The sequence below is a fragment of the Delphinus delphis genome, chromosome 5 (assembly GCF_949987515.2).
Source record: "Delphinus delphis chromosome 5, mDelDel1.2, whole genome shotgun sequence".
Taxonomy (NCBI): Eukaryota; Metazoa; Chordata; class Mammalia; order Artiodactyla; family Delphinidae; genus Delphinus; species Delphinus delphis.
Genome location: NC_082687.1, coordinates 125917733 through 125930072, shown reverse-complemented (window position 1 = coordinate 125930072; position 12340 = coordinate 125917733). Strand labels below are relative to the sequence as shown.

At 40.7% G+C, this 12340-nt stretch overlaps 1 protein-coding gene and 1 pseudogene across 1 annotated transcript in view; one reads left to right on the top strand and one right to left on the bottom strand.

Annotated features, from left to right (window-relative positions):
- The window catches only part of JADE1 (jade family PHD finger 1), a 193632-nt gene that overhangs the window by 64463 nt on the left and 116829 nt on the right, over positions 1-12340 (bottom strand). The gene's annotated exons all lie outside the window — the stretch shown is intronic.
- LOC132425604 (hsc70-interacting protein pseudogene) lies at positions 10134-11233 on the top strand (annotated as a pseudogene).

Sequence of the window (12340 nt, the reverse complement as noted above, 5' to 3'; positions counted from 1 at the left end):
AAAAAAAGAACATCTGGTTAAAGATTATTAGGCTAGTCAATCAGCTCGATGGGTAACCCTAGCTTCCCAGAAGGAGTTCTCAGTCTTATTAAAGTCTGTCAGAAAACTGTTCACGCACTTTATCAGGAATGCTAATTGCTTCCCAGAAGGAGTTGTAAATTACATCACACAAAAAATTTCTGTCCCAGACGAGCTTTGAGTCAATTTGCTTTTTCACTTTCAGTCTCTTAAATGTTGGTTTTCCTTAGGGTTCTGTCCTAAGCCCTATTCTCTTCTCATTCTACATGTATCTCTTGGTGTTCTCATCTACTCTCATGACTGCCCCCCAAAACATACACCTATACTTGTATCTCCAATAACTTTCTGAACACCCCATTGGACTACCCACAGGCAGTCCAAACTCGGTATAGCCAAAGTGAACTCATTTTCCCTCCCACTTTGTGCTTCCTCATGTGTTCCATATCTCAGTTAGTGGTACCACCATCCACAATTTGCAAACCCAGGAGTCAAAACATCATCCTTGACTCTTGCTTTTCCTTTGACATCTCCTCCACCATCATCACCACCACCACCAATCCAATCTATCACCAGGTCACATCTACATCAGGCTTCATCTCTCCATCCCTACAGCCACTACCATCTTCTCAGTGACTTAAACCACCATCTAACTTGTCTCTCCCCCTCCAATCCCGTCCTCCTCTAATTCATTCCCTACTCAATGGTCAGTGTGATCTTTTAAAGCAAAAATACGATCTTAGCATTCTCATTTAACACCATTAATTGCCATTTTTTCTGTGTTTACTCTTAAGGATAGAAAGTGTGATCAACACAGCTACTTACTTTTGCTAGTTCCCCTTCCAAACCCTCCCCCTGCTCCATGGCTTTTCACATTTCTTCAGCAGTATCCATTCAGAACCTTTGAAAACGCATAACCGTAAACTTGGATCATTCTTCCCTATCTACACCCCTTCTTTTGGCTCTAATGCACTCAAGTTCTACCAAACAGGCTTATCCTACCTCCCTAACCCCACCTTTTTCTAGGCTTCTATGACACTCAGTATTATCAATATATTCCCTCACTGTTGTAATTTTTTGTACCCCTCACTAGACTGTGATTCAAGGACTTTGTCAATTGTTCTCTCTGTTATGTTTCTAGAACTAGGTCTAACTGTTGGTAGGCAGTTAATAAATGTTTTTAATGCAATGGATGAATGATCAATATATTTGTGTAATTAAATAGTCTCCAAAACACCATTTAAAAAACAGATAACTTTTATTCTTATTTTCTTATACTAAAAGTATTAAATACTATATTTTAGAGAAGCCAAAATTAAAATCACCAAAAGGCTATTACTCAAAGACAATTACCGCTAAAATTTTGGAGTATATTTTTCCTGTCTTTTGTATACTTATGTGTATCTAAATAGACATACATTTTTTAGACAAATGGGATCATACTGTATTTCTGTTTTCTGACAATATTTTATTTAACTTATCCCTATAGTTGGGGGTTTAGGTTATTTCTATGCTTTTACTAATATAGAGTGCTTTAGTGAATATCCTTATAGTTCTATAATCCATGGTTAGGAAAATGGAATTTTATTGACAGTGTAATAATCCACCATATAAATGGAATTTGCATGATTCCTGATTCTTTATTGTTACACATTTATGTTTTTCTCTAAGCCATACTTTTACAAATAAGGCTGTAAGAAATATTCCTATGCATAAATTTTTGTTTAACTATTTGACCATTCTTAGGATAGATTTTGAAAAAGTAAATTACTAGGTCAAAGATTTTAAGACTTTGGAATAATTTTGCCAAATTGCTTTCAATGAAACACGTTGTCATTTATTTATTTTTTTGGCCACATTGCACTAGCATGCAGGATCTTGGTCCCCAAGACCAGGGATCAAACCCATGCCCCCTGCATTGGGAGCATGGAGTCTTAACCACTGGACCACCAGGGAAGTCCCAAACACGTTGTGATTTAGATTCACCACTACCATTGTATTGGGGACTTGCTGAGTGTTTGACAGTTACCCAGCATAGAGCTAGACTCTATGGAGGGCTAGGAACATGCCCTCAAAGAGGTACATATTTGGAAAGATATATAATACGTACATGAAACAATAAAGGTAACCTGACCACAAATATAAATACCACAATAATTTGGAGATAGGAAATTCTATTAAATGCTAAAATAGGTTAAACAGGTTTCATAAAAGAAATATAATGATTAAGACCAGGAGAGGTAGAAAGAAAGAATTGGAAGCTGTGGGGAAGACTGAGTTGGGGAGGGTGCCTAGAGAATCTGCACAGGGAGCAGGAAGGGGAGCAACTAACAATTATTGAATGTTTTCTGTGCACATGCCAGGCACTGCACTAAGCATTTTATACCTAATATGTCATTTCCTTCTCACAGCAAACCTGAGAAGTAGGTATTATTATTTTTACCCAGATCTGACTGACGTGAAAAACTGATGTTCAGAGCGATTAAGTAATTTGCCAAAGATCATAAAGCTTTTGAGAGGCAGCACCAGGATTTGAACCCAAACAGTCTACCTGCATAGTTCATGCTTTTAAGGACATCACTCAGCTAACTCATTACAAAGTCAGGATCATGTACCCAGTCAGGAATTGTATCAGTGACTTGAGTCAGTTGGCACTCAGTAGATGCTTGAGAAAGAAAATGAGGGCAAAAAGGATTCCACATGCTAAGGCTTATTTCAGACAGCAGAGAACTAAAAACTTACTTTAAAATATGTGGCATGAGGGCTTCCCTGGTGGCGCAGTGGTTGAGAGTCCGCCTGCTGATGCCGGGGACACGGGTTCGTGCCCCGGTCCGGCAAGATCCCACATGCCGCAGAGCGGCTGGGCCCATGAGCCATGGCCGCTGAGCCTGCACGTCCGGAGCCTGTGCTCTGCAACGGGAGAGGCCACAACAGTGAGAGGCCCGCGTACCACAAAAAAATCAAAAAAAAAAAAAAAATATATGTGGCATGGACTTAAATGTAAAATTATAAAGCCTTGAGAAAAATATATAGGAGAAATCTTCAGGATCTAGGGGTAGACAAAGAGTTCTTACACTTGACACCAACAGCAGAATCCATAAAAGGAAAACTTAGTAGATTGGGTCTCTCAAAATTAAAATTTTTTTCTCCAAAATACTCTGTTAAGAGGATGAAAAATCAGTCTACAGACTGGGAGAAAATATTTGCAAACCACATATTCAACAAAGGACTAGTATCTAGACTATATGGAGAACACTCAAAACTCAACAATTTTTAAAAATCAAACAATTCAGTTAGAAAATGGGCAAAAACCATGAACACATTTCCCAAAGAGGAAATACAGATGGCAAATAAGGACATGAAAAAATGTTCAACATCATTAGCCATCAGGAAAATAATGCAGATTTAAACTACAATGAGATATCACTACACTACTATCAGAATAGCTAAAAAAAAAAAAAAAAAAAAAAAAAAAAAAATAGTGGCAACACCAAATGCTGGCAAGGATGTGGAGAAACTGGATTGCTCATACATTGCTTGTGGGAATGTAAAATGGTCCAGCCACTCTGGAAAACTGTTTGGCAGTTTCTTATAAGACTAAACATGCAACTACCACAAGGCCCAGCAATTGCACTCTTGGGCATTTAGCCTAGAGAAATGAAAACTTATGTTCACATGAAAGCCTGTATACAAATGTTCATAGCGGCTTTACTCATAGTAGCCAAGAACTGGAAACAACCCAGATGTCTTTCAATGAGTGAACAGTAAACAAACTGCACTACATCCATACCATGAAATATTACTCAGCAGTTAAAAAAAACTATTGATACATACACACATCTCCAAGAATTTATGCTGAGTTTAGAAAGCTGATCCCGAAAGGTTATATACTGTATGATTCAATTTACATAACATTCTTGAAATGACAAAATTATAGAAATGGAGAATAGATTAGTGATTACCAAGGGATAATGAGGGGGTTAGGGAAGCACTGAAGTGTATGTGACTGTAAAAGGGCAACATGAGGGATCCTTGGTGATGGAAATGTTATATATCTTGATTGTATCGATGCCAATGATATTGATATACATGAATGTATCCTACAATAATATTGAACTATAGTTTTACAAAATGTGACTATTTGGGATACTGGATAAAGGGCACACAGGATGTCCCAGCATTATTTCTTATAACTGTATGTGAATCTACAATTATCTAAACACGAAAAGCTTAATTTTAAAATACATAGCCAACTGGAAAAGAATTTAAACACTAACATATTCTTAGAAAGTAACCTAAAAGGTAAAGAAATCTCCCTGTGTTATTCAGCAGAGCCACATGAATGAAAAATTCACCTGGCCTAAGGTGGTGCAGATGTATACATTCCTAAGACTTCCGCTCTGTGGCAGGAAGGCCCACCTTTTCACTACGAGTAGAAACAAGAGGCTAAGGAGGGTTGCAGAGGTAGGAAGAGAAAAGGAGAACTGAAAAATTTAAAAAAAAAAAAAAAAATGGAGTGGTTCTTCTTAGAGCCCTTTATAAATATTCTCTGTCACCTGGCTTTCTGTTTTCCATCTAAATGGCCGAAAGGAATTAATGACTATGCCCTTTCTATGGTAGAGACTCACCAGGGCCCTGAGGGCGGGGGAAGAATCTGAGTCTTGCCTCACATCAGCCAAATCTTACCTAATCTCTCACACATATTTCTCCCCTCCAGTCCCGAGGCTTCGCCCTGAATGCCCTCCCCACCCTCCCCGAGGCCCATTCCCCTAGCAGCCCCACTACCCAGAACAGAACATCCATGCAGACATCTAATATATCACTGACTGACTTCTAATCATGGGTCGAGCCCACTAGGTCACTCTGTAACATTCATCTTAGTTTTAAAAACATGAGAGGGACATTGTTGGCAAAAATCCAGGAGTAATGAATTCTATGTTCTAGAAACAGAGAAACTGAACTATTTCAGTTTGAAAGGAAGAGCTGGCAGAAAACCAACAGAGCAAAGTCCTCTGGGGGGAAAAGAAAGCAGGCTGGTTAGTTAACTTGTAGGTCTGTAAGGTGGGCAGATTTCTTTAAAAAGCAAACAAAGCAATTTTAGACTTGAGAGACTTAATTGGCATCCAAGGCCAAGAATATGAATAATGTTATATAAAAACCTTGCTCAAGTGAGAATTCTGCAATCCAAGCATTCTGACTCTAATAGCTAAAATTTAAGGGAGAAGAATATAGAAAAGGCTGTTTATTTTCCAGTCATATATTATAATATGTACCATTCATGGTATCAAGATTTAAATCTCATCTTTTGTTTTCATCATCATGGCAAGAAAAGTTTGATGCTTTTCAGAAGTTCGATGTCTAAGAAAATAAAAAGTTAAGCTGCTTTTGTAGGTTACAGACAGTGCTAGGATACTAGAATGCATTTGTTCTTCCCTCCATAAAATGAGAAACTTCATCTATGCATATAGTAAAATTAGGGAATTAATAGTAGCTTAATACAATTCCAGATGACTTTGCTAGTGAATAAGGAATAGCATATACTAATAGAATTCAAAGAAAATTAAAAATCTATTTGTTTTAACCCTTTCCTTTTCTTATAACTCTCTCAGTCCACCTAAAATATTATCAGTGAAAAGAAAGAAAGGCACACAGGAAGAAAAACAACAAAGCAAGAGCCTGAGGAAACTATACCTATGTCATCCTCTTTCAAATTATAAGTTTCATTGTAAGTATCATTGGATGGACAAAGATTTATGTATAAAAATGCCCATTTCTGGGTTATTAATTTCATTACAACAAAAAATGGGAAACAATCTAATGTCCAAAAATAGGAAAATGTTTAAGTATTTTACGGTATGTTGATATGGCGGAATGTTTTGCAGCCATTTAAAGAAGTCATATTTTCAAATAGCAAAAATTAAAGAGTGAAATACCTACTAATCGTGGGAATAAGGAGGAAAGGGAACTCTCATACAAGGCCAGTAAAAAAGTGAATTGTTACAGCCTTTTAGGAAAGTAACCTGGCAATATCTATTAAAATTAAAGATACATTATCCAGACAAAGAACCTGATGTAGGTAAGGAATATTAAAAAAAACAAAAGCAGGACTTCCCTGGTGGTGCAGTGGTTAAGAATCCGCCTGCCAATGCAAGGGACACGGGTTCGAGCCCTGGTCTGGGAAGATCCCACATGCCGCGGAGCAACTAAGCCCGTGCACCACAGCTACTGAACTTGCGCTCTAGAGCCAGTGAGCCACAGCTACTGAAGCCCGCGCTCCTAGAGCCCGTGCTCCACAACAAGACAAGCCACCGCAATGAGAAGCCCACGCACCACAACGAAGAGTAGCCCCCGCTCGCCACAACTAGAGAAAGCCCGCGCACAGCAACAAAGACCCAATGCAGCCAAAAGTAAATAAATAAATAAATAAAATAAAAATTGGGTTTGTTTAAAAAAAATTTAAAAAAAAACAAAAGCAAAAGCAGGTGAGGCCTATGCCATGGAATCCTCTTACACAAACGTAGAATACTTTTCATGGAAGTAATCCCAACTGAAAGAGCCTACTTCCAACTCCCTAACCACTCATAATGTCACTGGGGTCCACCACTGTGGGATCCTCAAGCCTTGCCTTTCTCTTTAACCCCAGCCCTATGGGCAATACTATCTCTCATTTGGCAACCACTCAACGATGTTAAGGGACCACCCCTATTGTTCAGCCCCCTACACACTTCCCTTTCTTCACTGCTTCCTCCCACCCACCACATATTAATTGCCAAGTCTGGTTAACTCTGAATTTATGATACGTCTCCCACTTGTCCCTTCCTCTTCTTCCTATACCATCTATCCTGACTCAAGATTGTATTACATATCAGTTGATTATCCAATGGTAACACTGGTTTTCTTTCCTCCTTAGCCCTCCCTGCTCCAATTTATTTTACACACTGTGACCAAAGCAATCCTTCATGAAACTCTGACCATGAGACTCTCCTGCATAGAGCACTTGATGCCTCCTCTGTGGGTAGAGAGCAAACCTCAGCATCCTCAACACAACACTCCACGTCCTCAAGCACCTGGCTCTAAACATGGCCTGAACTTGCAGCCCCAGTACCTTTGCGTGTTGAATGGTATACTGTGTTGACTAGTATCTCCCCAAATTCATGTCCACCTGGACCCTCAGAATGTGACCTTTCTTATTAGGAAACGGGGTCTTTGCAGATGTCATTAGTTTAGATGAGATCTTGCTGGATTAGCGTGGGCCCTAAACCCAATGACTGACTTCTCATCCTAATGAGAAGGCCACATGAAGACACAGAGAGACATACAGAGGGAAGATGGCCATGTGAAGATGGAGGTAGAAATGAGAATGATGCAGCTACAATCCAGGGAATGCCAAGGACTGCCAGGAGCCACCAGAAGCTAGGAAGAGTCAAGGAAGTATTTCCTGGAAACTTCAGCAGGAGGTGATGATACCTTGATAGAGGATTTATACCTTCCAGAACTATGAGAGAATAAAGCGTTCTTTTAAGCCACCAAGTCTGTGATAACTTGTTATAGCAGCAATTGGAAACTATGCTAAAACCCATGGGAAGGGCAGCAGGGTCAGGCACTAGACAGGTGCCATTTCGAAGAGCAGGGCATCCTGTGACAAAGAGCAGCCCCTGTTCTGGCGCTCAGGACTGCTGAGGCTCTCCGCAGGCACCTAGACGCCATCCCAGGCAAAAAGCAGGAACTGGGAGTTGAACTTTCATGGAAGACACAAAAATACAGTTAATAGGAAATTTTTTTTTTTTTTTTTTTTTTGCGGTACGTGGGCCTCTCACTGTTGTGGCCTCTCCCGTTGCGGAGCACAGGCTCCGGACACGCAGGCTCAGCGGCCATGGCTCACGGGCCCAGCCGCTCCGCGGCCTGTGGGATCTTCCCGGACCGGGGCACGAACCTGTGTCCCCTGCATCGGCAGGCGGACTCTCAACCACTGCGCCACCAGGGAAGCCCCAGTTAATAGGAAATTTAAGAGCATTCCTGCCCACAACCCAGCTGGGTAGGGTGTTCAGGCATAGTTCAGTTATAGTAAATTAAAAACTTCAATATTACAACCCAAAGCTAAATGTGAGACTGTGCTACCCCATACTAATCAATGTTTGGCTGTTTTTTTTGTTTTATATCTGTAAGTCATATCACTACAATGTGGTGAATTTGCAGCTTTTACGTCCAGGACCCTCTGATGTTCTTTATTGTACTCTCTGCTTAATACAGCCACAATTAGTCCTGCAGGTCCGTTAGAAGTCCCTTGGACAATCAAAGGGCAAGTTAATAAAGACCATTGTACCATGTGCTCAGCTTCTTTGGAGAGAGCGAGAATCGTGCTGTGGGTTGGTATTAAGGCTAGTGACGCGCTTATTACATGCACAGAGCACAGTGAGATCAAGGAGGTGGGAGCGGGGAACAGACAATCCAGGTGGAGCCCTGGCTCCCTGCCCTCTGCCTCACCCCTTCTGGCCCTGGCAGGGAAGAGCTTATACTGGTGGACCAGCTCAGCCATCGGGCAGGAACAGGAGTCAGGCCCAAGCCTAGTCAGGCAAGACTTGGCCCATCAGCCAAAATCTCTCTTCTCCCCCTTCCCCCACTGCCATCCAAGTAAAGTGAATCTATTTACTTAAGGTTAACTTTTGTGCATTCAAGGAAAAGTATTCAAAAGTTACTTTGGTTTTGAAAAATTAATGCTTGACTTTACAAAATCAAAACCCAAGGAGATTTTCCTGTAAGCTTATAAATTTATAAAATTGTATAGATATAGCTAAATTTAAACAACCCCTTGTAAAGGGGCTTTTTAAAATATATATATTTATTTTTGTATTTGACTTGGCTGTACCGGGTCTTCATTGCCGCATGCAGGATCTTCGATGAGACGTGCGGGATCGAACCAGGGTCCCCTGCATTGAGAGCGCAGAGTCTTAACCACTGGACCAGCAGGGAAGTCCCTCTAAGGGGACTTTTGATGAATGTTTGGTCACAGTTAATTAACCTACTTTAAATATTTTAACTACATTTATAAATTTAATATATTCAATTTATTTTTTTTAAGTTCTTCAGTTGTCTGACCAAAACACAAACCAAAACCAAAAAACACTTTCCAAGTACTTAAGTAATTCACATATATCTAATAAATTAATCTTATAAATATGTTAATTTTAAGTTTTTAAAATGTCTAATAGTGTATTTACATTTGAAAGATTTCCACTTAAAATCACAAATGTAAATCAATTACTTAGTTACACATTTTAAATAAGCATTACACATACAATGTGTCATTCCAATAGGTCGTATTCTCCTAAACATTATAAAAACTTAAAACACTAAATATACAGATTCCTTTACACAAAAATACTAATAACATGTGTGTGATTTTTAGAACACTACTATATTTAATTGTAAGCCTTCTCAATGTTTTAAAAAATGCTTATTGCTTTAAAAAAAGTTTATCTTCTCAAATTGTTTTGATGATATTTCTAAAGCTGGTTGAATTGCATATGAGGTCTGGAGTCACGAGTATCTAGGGGAATTTTTCTCATACACCACTACGAAGATGAGTCCCTTTATACTACTAATATATCATAAACTACAAAACTTAAAAAGGGAGCTGACACCAGCCTCCAAAAGGGCCTCCGACGATGCTCTCCTCCTGTCAGTCACTTCCCTGTGTAGACACTTCTACTCTGAATGAGGCTAACCTGTAATCAATAGGATATTGTGGAAATGATGGAGAGTGACTTCTGAAGCTAGGACATAAAAGACATAGCTTCTTCTACCTTACACACTCTTGGATTTTTTTTGTGTGGAGGAAGCCAGCTACTCATGCAGCCCAGGGAGCCATCTACGTGGTAAGGAACTGAGTCCTCCTACCAACAGCCAGCATTAACTTGCCATGTGTATGAATCACCCATCTGGGAAATGGATTCTCTAGCCCCAGTCAAGCCTTCAAAAACTGTAGCCCTGGCCAACATATTGACTGCGACTTTAAGAGGGACCTGGACTCAAAACTAAGCAGCCTCACCCTTCCACATAGTCACACTGAGCTAGCGCCCTGGGCTGGAATCCGACCTCAGCCTCGGCCTTGCCAGCCCATGGACCTTCCCAAAGTGAGCGAGCTTTGAACCTTCGTGAAGATGTGTAAGCAGGATGCCAGTGTCCTGAACACTGAAGAAATGCACTTCCTGAGGGAGCGGGTGGAGGTCATTGGAGGAAAAATACCACCTGCTACTCATATAACTAAATCAGCACATACCAAGAAAGAAAAACCAGATAGTGAGAAATCAGAGGAAAACATAAAGACAGATGAAACATCAAGTGAGGAAAGTGATCTAGAAATTGAAGGTGTGATTGAACCAGACACGGTTGCCCCCTCAAGAAATGGGAGATGAAAATGTTGAGATAACTGAGGGGATGATGCATGAGGCAAAGGATAAAAATGTGGCTGCCATTGAGGCCCTAAATGATGGTGAACTACAGAAAGCCATTGACTAGTTCACAGATACCATCAGGCTGAATCCTTGCTTGGCCATTCCATATGCCAAGAGAGCCAGTGTCTTCATCAAATTACAGAAGCCAAATGCTGTCATCTGAGACTGTGACAGAGATATTGAAATAAATCCCGATTCAGCTCAGCCTTACAAGTGGGCCGGGAAAGCGCACATACCTCTGGGCCATTGTGTAGAAGCAGTCCGTGATCTTGCCCTTGCCTGTAAACTGGATTATGATGAAGATGCTAGTGCAATGCTGAAAGAAGTTCAACCAAGGGCCCAGAAAACTGCTGAACATCAGAGAAAGTATGAGGGAAAACATGAAGAGCGAGAGATCAAAGGAAAAAGAGAAAGGCTTAAGAAGGCTCGGGAAGAACATAAGAGAGCCCAGAGTGGGGAATAAGTCAGGAGACATCAGGAACTCAGTGTGGCTGTTTTTCCGTGGCTTTCCTGGGCCGACACCTGGTAACTTTCCTGGAGGAACGCCTGGAATGGGAGGGGGTATGCCTGGAATGGCAGGAATGCTTGGGCTCAATGAAAGGATTAGTGATCCAGAGGTTCTTGAGGCCACGCAGGATCCAGAAGTTATGACGGCCTTCCAGGATGTGCCCCAGAACTTGGCAAATATGTTGAAAAATCAGAGCAACCCAAAGGTTGTGAATCTCATCAGTAAATCTTCAGCCAAATTGGGAGGTGAAGCCTAAGGCTCTTCTGACAAATCAAGCCCATGAAGGAAAGATCACCTAGTGGATGTCGCAATCATACAAACCAGTGTACCTCTGACCTTCTCATGAAGAAAGCTACGGTGCTTTGAAAATAATCTCTCTCCCTCTGTCCCAAATGCAGCTGAAACAATTTACAGTGGTTTGCTATTAGAACAATCATTCAGATAACATTTTCCTACTGGGAATTAAAAGCTTTATAAACACTTTTTAAACCTGAAAAATATTAAAACAACAACAATTAAGCCCTTCCTGCTGAAAAACAAAACCCACTAAGCTGTTCCCCAATTCCCGATCCACAGAAACTGTGTAAGATAATAAACATTTATATTGTTATTAATATAAATTTTGGGGTAGTTTGTTATGTAGCAGCAGATAACTAACATCCCTAAATCCAAATCATATCATTAGCTAATTTTCAACCCTCATTAGTTCTTAGAAACCTCCAGTCAGGTGACTACACCATTGCTTGGATTCAACTATTTATTGTTTCATCTCATCCTCAACGTTTTTTTTTTATTCTCTCTCTCTGTTGGGTCCACAATCATACAGAAACTTTGAAGTATATGTAATTCTGCTTCTCATAAGCCTGTTCCTGACTCTATCACAAATTCAAGGAACTACATTCTACTGCCACCTATCATCACAGCATCCTCCACTGGACTAGATTGAAAGTTTATATTTTAACAATAAAAGATGGAAGTATCTTTTCCAGAAATCTGCTGCTGAAATACCCAAGAAGTCTAATAAACATCTCAGACTTAACATGGTTAAAAAAGAGCTCCTGGGCTTCCCTGGTGGCGCAGTGGTTGAGAGTCCGCCTGCCGATGCAGGGGACGCGGGTTCGTGCCCCGGTCCGGGAGGATCCCACATGCCGCGGAGCGGCTGGGCCCGTGAGCCATGGCCGCTGAGCCTGCACGTCCGGAGCCTGTGCTCCGCAACGGGAGAGGCCACAACAGTGAGAGGCCCGCGTACCGCAAAAATCAAAAAAAACCAAAAAACAAACAAAAAAGAGCTCCTGATTTTCCTCTCCCCTAGCCTATTCATCCCAGGCTTCCGTAGCTCCGTAAATGACAGCATCACCCATCC